This window comes from Sinocyclocheilus rhinocerous, unplaced genomic scaffold (genome assembly GCF_001515625.1).
Source record: "Sinocyclocheilus rhinocerous isolate Xijiao unplaced genomic scaffold, SAMN03320098_v1.1 scaffold383, whole genome shotgun sequence".
Classification (NCBI taxonomy): Eukaryota; Metazoa; Chordata; class Actinopteri; order Cypriniformes; family Cyprinidae; genus Sinocyclocheilus; species Sinocyclocheilus rhinocerous.
In genome coordinates, this window is record NW_015643560.1 from 409,939 (window position 1) to 419,393 (window position 9,455).

Below are 9,455 nucleotides of genomic sequence, written 5' to 3' on the forward strand. Positions count from 1 at the left end.
GGAGCATGTACTGTCACTATAAGCACAAGCAGCCATAAGTACACACCTCTCCGGCACTGAATTAAAGCAAGACCTCTGTCAACTTCCTGCTACGAGTCCATCGCTCACACCTATACGAGCACCTCGTCTACACTCCCATCCATATGCACACACACTCCCGGCCAGTGACTGAGGGCAAAGTGTAAGATAGATAATACAAATACATGACACCGAGGGTCTTTGTCTTTCCTCTAGACCACAGTTTCATGAACCCCTAGTGGTGTGCGAGAATGCGCTGGAAATGCCAGTGGCACATGAAATAACATGTAAAGGTGTTGCGTTTAAGTAAATGTACAGGTACATCTCAATAAATTAGAATGTCGTGGAAAAGTTATCATTTAAATGTAATAAAAATAACAAAACGGAGCAAGCAAAGATATTCAATGTTCTTTCTGAAAGGTTAAATGGATGGTTCACCTAAAAATGTAAACTCTGTCATCATTTACTCACACTCATGTCATTCCAAACCTGAAAGGCCTTCTTTTCGCAGAAGATATTTAGCAGAATGTCTAAGCTTTTATTTCCATGTTGCAAAAGTGGATGTGAATCAGGAACGGCTGTGAACACCATTCACTTTCATTGTATGGGAAAAAAAGAAGCTTGGACATTCTGCTAAATGTTTGCTTTTGAACTTCATGCACAAAGGAAAAGTCACAGGCATTTGGAACAACTTGAGAGTGAACAAATGATGATTTTAATCAAACTAAACCTTACTCAAGGGAATAATATCTCAATGTACACTTTTAGATCACTAAAAAAGTTCCCCAGACAATGTTTTGAATGCTTTGAGTAGATCTGAACAGTCCTGCGTAAGCACAGCGATCGGAGACTCCAAAAGTACATTGGGTTTATTTTGTTTGTGAATTGAAAGAAAGAGAAACTTTCAAACACAAATAGTGCAACTAAAAGGCCATGTGTTGGAAGCAATCAGCATTATGTGGATGTTCTGTCTGTACCATCCCCACTGAAATCAAAGCTGTTTTTCCCATCCTCCCTTTAACTGATAACACATTTAATGACTTCAGCTCATACCCTCCCCCAATAACAGCACAGAATTTGTTTCTCTCTTTTCCCCCCTCGTTCTTTTTGAAAACTTTTCTTTCCCTTGGCAAGCGGCTCTTTTTTTCTTGTTCTCTCTTGCCCCTTCAGGGTCCCTCCACTCAGGTCCTCCCTCTTTCTTTCTCTCTGAGTCACATTCCATCTTTCGTTTCTCCCCCTCTCTGAGCTCAGGAATGCAGCAGACCCAGCCGCCTGAACTAATGACCCCGTTTCACCATCCCTCCCTCTTTCCCTCTCTTTACCTCTCTTTTTCAGCCAGCAAAACTCCCCAAAGTCAAAGAAAAAGGAAGAAGAGTTTCTCAAGTATATTAAGTCTGATTCAAAGTGATTTCTGCAATAAGATTAGTTTTGTGAATAACACCATGTGAGCATACTGTTGTTTTATATGCGCTATGAAGGCACACTATTTAGTCATTTCACAGGGACAATAAAGAATAACACTGTTGCGTAAGATTTCATACATTCATTTCAGTCGATGGTTAGGCTTTAAAACAAAAGACAGAAAAACTACATGTGAAAACCAGTGTTTACAAATGTGATTTTCATTCCCCCCCCCTTCGTTTTATTAAGAACTTTAAACTCTGCGTTGTTCATTGTGGTAGTAAATGGCAATAATTACTAAAAATTATTATAAAAATCAAGAGAGAAAAACAAACTTGTTTAGAAATATTAATTTTTCATTTCTATAAAAAAAACTTTGAACTATTGTCATTCATTTCAATAATGATTTTAATAATAAAATAGAGAAAAACAAATAACCAATTTTTAAAATGAATTCTGGGGGTAAATTCGATAATTATTTATTGTTATCATTATAAAACAAAGAAAAAAACAAATGTTTTTTTTTTAAATAAAACTTTGAACTCCGTGTCATTCATTCTAGTGGTAAATTCCAAAGAATATTTAAATTATTACTATTATTGTTATTATAAAACAAAAGATAGAAACCTGCTTTTTAAAAGCTCATTCTGGTGGTAAATTATTTCAATAATTATTTAATTTATTATAAAACAAACAAAAAAAATTAAGTCAAATAGTATATTAAATCTGCGCTTACAAATATTTTTACAAAACATTTTATTTCTATTAAAACCTTTAAACAGGTTTCATTCATTCTAGTGTTATATTAATTTAAATGATTAATTAATAATTATTTAAATTTCTGTAAAGCATTCTCAGCATTACCACAAGGGGTGCTATAGTGCTCTGTCTCTCAGTTTTCCCTTCCTTTTCATTTCAACTATCTTCAAAGCAGAGCAACAGTTTAACAATTGCCGAGAAAGTTTGTTAGACTCTTGACATGTTTGCAGCTAGCTAACTGAATGTCACACATTTTAATTGTACATTTCATCTGACATCGTTAGTGTCACAGTTACAAAAGAACATATGCTTGCAACGCGCACTTGTGTAAAGCATGTGTCTGGCCTAAACTGAAAACACACCTCTGTTTTCCTGAATTGTGACCCAGACTCACCGTGCATTTGTGTAGTCTGATGGGTGAGGGGAGGGTTGTTGTTTTTTACGACCACAGCCCCACAATCAATAGAGTGAAATTTACCACCTCCCCAAAGAGTATCACCCACAATATCCATTAAGAGCTCTGCCTCCAGCCCAATCCCTCAAGCATACACCCGTTTCTTTAGCCTAATTATCTCAATTAAGCTGTGATGACTGATAATTACACAAATAACCCACAACATTTGGCACTAGATGATATGGACCCCTTTAAATTTCTAACACTTCTTTATATTTAAATTTATGAGCCTTGATTTTGAAAACCCTAATAATGTAGCCATGAATAAAGTGGCGATACTGCTACGACTGGGTACGTTTTATAATAGCTTTGCGGTAAACGCTTACAGCTACATTCTGAATCCCGAACATATTAGCCAGAAAAGCCACTGCATCTCAATGTTTGTATGTCTTTAAGAAGATTAATAAAGCCAGCCCGTTAAATCTTTCAATTAGCACACTTCATTAATACAAACACACCGCCATGCTAATGAGATAATGTACATTTTAATGCGGTGCATCTGTCCAAGTTGCACTAATATCCTTCCATTAAATTTATGAATGATCGACACGAACGCACACCCTCCTGGCGGCGAGGTATTCCCTCATTTGTGAAGGATTGGTGAAAACGTGCAGATGGGAAATGCGAAGGGCCAAGTGGAAAAAGCCAGCAGCCGTCCAGCCATTAGCAGACAGAGTGGTATGAAATATTCAGAGCGCCCGGCTGGGTTCGACCGCATACATAATCAGGCACAAGAACGTGGCGCAGGTACGGCACAGGTGATGTGTTAAGCGCAGACAAAGGTATTGTGTTCGCTGCTGGAAGCAGTACATTAATGCTGCCATTTTCTGTGCATTACTGGAGAAGCAGTCCATCACGGCTGTGTTCGAGGCTCGGGCCTCGTCTGTCTTTTTCTCTGCACCTCTCTCTGGTTCGTTCACCCTCCCTCCTCCTTTGGCTTGGGCCGCTCTCCCGTCATACCCCGCCTCCTTTTCTCTCTGTGCCCCCAGCCACCTCCCCCCATCCTCTGCTCTCCATTTCAGTCGAGTTCTCCATGTGAGCCGCAATCCCTCATGCTGTCAGCCCCCCCTCTACCTCTCTCTGTAGACAGACAGGATTAGCATTTTAATTGCATCAGCTCCCTTGGGTATTCTCAGCCTTTCACTGGGAGAGCGCGACGGAGCAGAAGGGGGGAAGAGAAGGTAAGGAGAGAAAAGAGGAGAATTGTGGGGGGAAAGCAGCAAAAGGGAGTCAAAGGAGGAGATAAAACTGCGAGGAGGAGAGCAGACAGAACGAGCAGGAGATGGAAAAATAAAGGGGGCAGGGAGAGCGTGAATGAGAGAACGCGAAAGGAAGAGTTGAAGATGATCGCGGTGGGCTGCAAACGAGTGTGGGGCGACACTTAGGAAATGACAACGCTCTGACCGCAACAGCCAATAAATCAAAAGGAGGGAGGCGAACACGACGGGGGAGGGATCTGTGCGCGCTGAAAAGCACGCCCACATGGACTCAAACATGCTAACCTGTGAGCTAAGTGGGATGTAAATAAGGGGAATTTATCTTCAAAACAAAAACGACTGCAGTGCCATTACACTCGAAGTGAAATACGAGGGTCATTCCTACTTTACGCAGTACATTTTCATGTCCCCATCACACACACCCTTCATATACTGTGTAAATACTAAATTGTGTTTCTTCATTTTATTCTTTCTCCTATAAAAATACTGTATGGTTTTGGGGAAAATTTTTTTAATTGATGTCAGTTATTTACACTACCGTTTTTGAAAGAGAAGAAATTAACGCTTTTATTCAGTAAAGATTGCCGCATTAAAATGATCAAAAGTGACAGTAAATGCATTTATGATGCTACAAAATATTTCTGTTTCAACTAAATGCTGTTCTTTTGAACTTTCTATTTATCAAATATATTTCCACAAAAATATTAAGCAGCACAACTGTTTTCAACAGTCCTAATAATAAGGACTGTTTCTTGAGCATTAACATCAGCATATTAGAATGATTTCTGAAGGATCATGTGACACTGAAGACTGGAGTAATGATGCTGAAAATTCAGCTTTGCATCACTGGAATAAACTAGATTTTAAAACGTTAAAATAGAAAACAGTTATTTTAAAGCATAATAATATTTCATAATATTACCGTTTTACTGTATTTTTGATATATCAAATAAATGTGGCCTTGGTGAACATTTGAGACTTCTTTCAAAATGATTACTGACAGCAAACTGACCTTAAACCGCAAACATTTATTCTGCATCCTCAATATCATTTTTCTATTAACTTTTGTAATATCACTTGAACTGACAAAAGCCATCATGACAGCATCCTCCAGGAAGTGACACAGTTTTATTGGCACAAACATCAGCAAGTATAGACAACGACTTCTGTGGGGTTTTGTGGTATTGGTTGGTTTGCTGAAGACATTTGTTAAAATCTTTTGACCAAAATCAATAATCTTGATTTAGTTAAGCACTCTGTTAATTTATTATTAAGTTTGTGAGTTTGACAAAAGAATATTTCTGAAAGTTTTATAGAAATACTTCATGAAATTACAACACATGCATATTTAACTAACCATGCCCATTCCTGTTGTGAACTCAGAGCTCAGAGCTTTTTACGCACATTAAAATGCAAGTCGTAGCCCAACTGCAGATCCAAACGCAACTCACTGCGAGTTCTTAAGAAGACCTGCACCTGTGTTGGCTTCATAAAAACTAGAAACAAAAACTAGAGTCCAAAACAAGCTCTAACTTCAGGCACAGAATCAGTGATACCTAAACAACAGGCTTACCAGCAGCCAGTACACCAGGGGTCTCCAAACTCTGTGTCCTACAGAGTTTAGCTCCAACTTGTCTCAACACACCTGCCTGGTTGTTTCTAGTATGCCTAGTAAGACCTTGATTAACTGGTTCAGGTGTGTTTAATTAGGGTTGGAGCTAAACTTTGCAGAACACCGGCCCTCCAGGATCGAGTTTGGACACCCCTGGAGTACACGGTGCTGGTAAAGCTACAAGGATTATTGGATCAGAGACAATTGCCAAAATCACTTAAACAACTTAGGCAGGGAATCACAACTCATGACCGAAGAGACGGTCAAATCCAGAAACCAAAAGAAAATGCTGACGACAATGCAGAGAATGTGTCAATGTTAGAACCAGTACATGAAGTGAGATTTGCGTCTCGTTTCTTAGGAGAAACTACGAGAGGAGGGCTTCTTGAGCAAGTGCCAGGGTGGTATAAAGCCGCAAAATCCACCAATATGTTACTGTTGTAAGCAGCTCAGGTTAAGCAGCATCTGCGGGGCCTATTTACCGGCGCCCAGTGGCACGCAACTGGTGGCTCGGCTGCTGACATGCGCACACACCGGCCCATCCACACCCTGTGAGGAGCGGTCATTGGTCAGCGTCAACAAAGGAGGATACGATTAGGGTGTGAATAGCACTCCTACCTTAGGCAAACATGCTTTCTGCTCCAACTTGTCATTTATCAGCTCTTAATTAACTCAACTAGCATTTCATAGACCCAAGCGGCGGTACAACAGGCTTCACTCGGCACGCAGGGACCGGTCAAACAAGATCATGCAGGTGAGAACACACACCATCCCACCTCCGCCAGCTCGGTGCGGTCAGGTGAAACAGAGCGCCGAGGACAAAAGAAGCCTCCGTGGATGACTTCACTCTGGGAAGAAGAGGAGGAAGAAGGCTGTTGCCGTGGCGATACGTCCTACCGACACGCCCCCCTCTCGCCCGCTCCCCGGCTCATCAACGCAGCTGCCTCCTGTGCTAATTAGCACCGCCTCTTAAGGAGCTCCTAAAGACCTTGTGAAAAATGAACGCTCATTTGAGAGGTCGTTAATTTGCACTGTTATGCAAATTAGGTGGCAATTAAGCAATAGATCAGAGAAGCGGCTCCCATTTATAACGAGTGAACGAGAAATATGACAGAGGCAAACAGGGCCGGGGAGAGTGGTGGCTGGATGCACTGAGGGGGTGTGTAAACTAACCTTAGCCCACTGCAGCTCAGGCTTACAGACAGACAGGCAGAGAGAGAGAGAGAGAGAGAAAGAGAGAGTGTGCACTGCATTGTGCCATGTGTACAGGTGAATGGCACAGCATGTTCAAGTAAAAAGACGAGAGGGCCACAGCTGCAGCGCTCAAGCTTTTACTGCATCGCCTTGTGCTCTTCATGCAATCGTAAAACTACATTTTGAATGTTATTTTTGGTCTTTTTTATTATTTATAGGAGAGTAAAGAGAGTAGAGGAAATGTTGGAAGCGAGGAGGAGAATCAGGAATAGACGCTAGCCAGATTGTTGCATGACAACCACTGCTAAATGTTGGAGAATGTCTCCCACCTTCATTTCAAAAGGCTTCAAAAGTTGCAATCCCATTGATAGAATGTTGTGGGTGGTTGCCAGGATGTTGCTTTGCAGTTGCTAAGGTGTTCTGAGTGGTTTTACGCATGTTGTTTATGTAATTGCAAAGGTATTTTAGCTGGTTGCTTACTGGCCCAAGGATAAAAAGAGCTCATCTTCAAGGCCTTAAATATGGTCTCTTTGTCAATGTACACTATCGTTCAAAATTTAAGGTCAGTAAGATTTTTTTTTTTTTACCAAATTCATACTTTTATTCAGCAAGGACACATTAAACTGATCAAAAAGTAAAGACATATTTCAAAAGAACAGAGTTTGAAATCAAAATTTCTATTAAAGAATTCTAAAAAAATGCATCTTGACTTCCACAAAAATGTGAAGCAGCACAACTGTTTTCTTCACTGATAATAAGAAATGTTTAATAAGCATCAAATCAGCATATTAGAATGATTTCTGAAGGATCATGTGACACTGAAGACTGCAGTAATGATGCTGAAAATGCAGCTTTGTATCACAGAAATAAATTACATTTAAAAAAAACATTCAAATAGAAAACAGTTATTTTAAATTGAAAAAAAAAATTTCATAATTTATTTTTGATCAAATAACTGCAGCCTCGGAGAACATGAGACTTCTTTTAAAATATTAAAATCCCAAAGCATTTTTTTTTTCATCCATTTTAACAAAATATCACGTTAAACCTCTCACAAAAGTAATATCGCACTTTTTGCCAGCTAACATTCAAGTCTGTAGTGCAACTGGTTCAGTACGCGTTATTCGCCGAAGGTTAATACTTGAGGTAAGAGGGTTTGTTCAAATCCCTAACCCTATGTTTGAGCCTTAGCAACCACCATCAACTATCTGTGTGTCCATCTTAACCTACATTATAGAGCGAGTTTGCATTAACACCTTTGCGTGAGACAAACAGATTATTGTAGTTTAACAAAAGGCCAATGCCTCAATCCAAATGGCATGCGTAGAAACTCGAAACTCCCTCCCTCAAGAAGCTTAAAGTGAGAGGAGCTCGGAGCAAACTGACAGATCACCCCTGCTCAAATCCCCTCTCCAGAGCTCTAGATCAGTCACAAACTGCAGTGAGGACCTCCACACAGGGATGGAAGGCCCCCATCAATTGTAATTAATCCTTAATTAGTCTGGATTAGGTGTTGGGCTCTGACTCTCTCCCACCCCACCAAAGCCATGCCAGCTAATGTAATCCAGCTGAGGCCACATTTACATATCTTTAATTAAAGAGACATGGGTTTCTTTCAAACACTGCTCCCTAGACCAGCAGACTGAGGGACATCTCCATGAGTTTTGACACACACCGCAGCTAAATATGGTTGTCGCTCTTCTTTCGAGTGCTTAATCCTGTTTTGAAGACACAAAGTGAGGGTGTTTAAGAGAGCAAAGACCATATTCTACTGAAATGAACTCTGCTCCAAAAAATTCAGTTAGTGACAGACAAAATGTGTCCACATACTATTTACAAATAAGGACGCAACATTTTTAATTAGTATAGTTAAATGTAGTCATGACGTTTTTAATTTTTTTGTTGTGCTAAAGATGACATACAACATTCAAAATGCATTGAACTTTGATTTAAAATGATTCTGGATGAAACTGATTATTCGGAGGAAATATTCAGTCTATAGCAGCGCTTCTCAACCAGGGGGCCTCAAGATGACTTAATTATACAAAATATATATATATATTTCATAGTCTGGTTTTAAAATCAAAAGAAACATGAAATGTGCTACTATATCAGTTTGAGCCACTAAAGAGCGCAGAGTGGATCACTTTACATGAGGGATGCACTGAAATAGTGCAGTGCAAATCAGTTTGGACTAAAAGGGATAGTTTGCCCAAAAATGAAAATACTGTCATCATTTACTCACCCTCATGATGTTTCAAACTCAAAAGACTTTCGTTCATCTTCAAAACACAGATGAAGATATGTTTAATACTCTCTTATCATTTTTGTCCTTCCATTGAAAGTCTGTGCAACAAAACTTTGACACTCATAATCCTTAACAATCAAGTCTTCTGAAGAGACACAATCGCTTTAATATGCCGAACCGATTCAATTTAGGCCTTTATCGCACATAAACATGTCAATTATGTCAGAATGTTCATTTTCTTTTATGAACTATAAACAGACAGGGCATCATCATATTAGAGAATGATGTGGTATAGGCAGTGCATTGACTCTGAACTGATACATATATAAAATGATATTTATTTAATATGAGTTTGTTTGTGAGCATACTGTAAATATGGAAACACACAAATAAATAATTTATTTTTATATTATTTAAATATTTTTATATTTAATAAAAACGTAAAAATAAGATTACGTGCATATGTACACACATACACACACACACACACATATATATATATATATATAAACTGTATCTATTAGAAATATATATATATATATATATATATAT

The 9,455-nt window shown here is 39.0% G+C and overlaps 1 protein-coding gene across 8 annotated transcripts in view; it reads right to left on the reverse strand.

Moving 5' to 3' along the window:
- Nucleotides 1-9,455, reverse strand: part of pbx4 (pre-B-cell leukemia transcription factor 4) — a 37,356-nt gene that overhangs the window by 12,867 nt on the left and 15,034 nt on the right. The gene's annotated exons all lie outside the window — the stretch shown is intronic.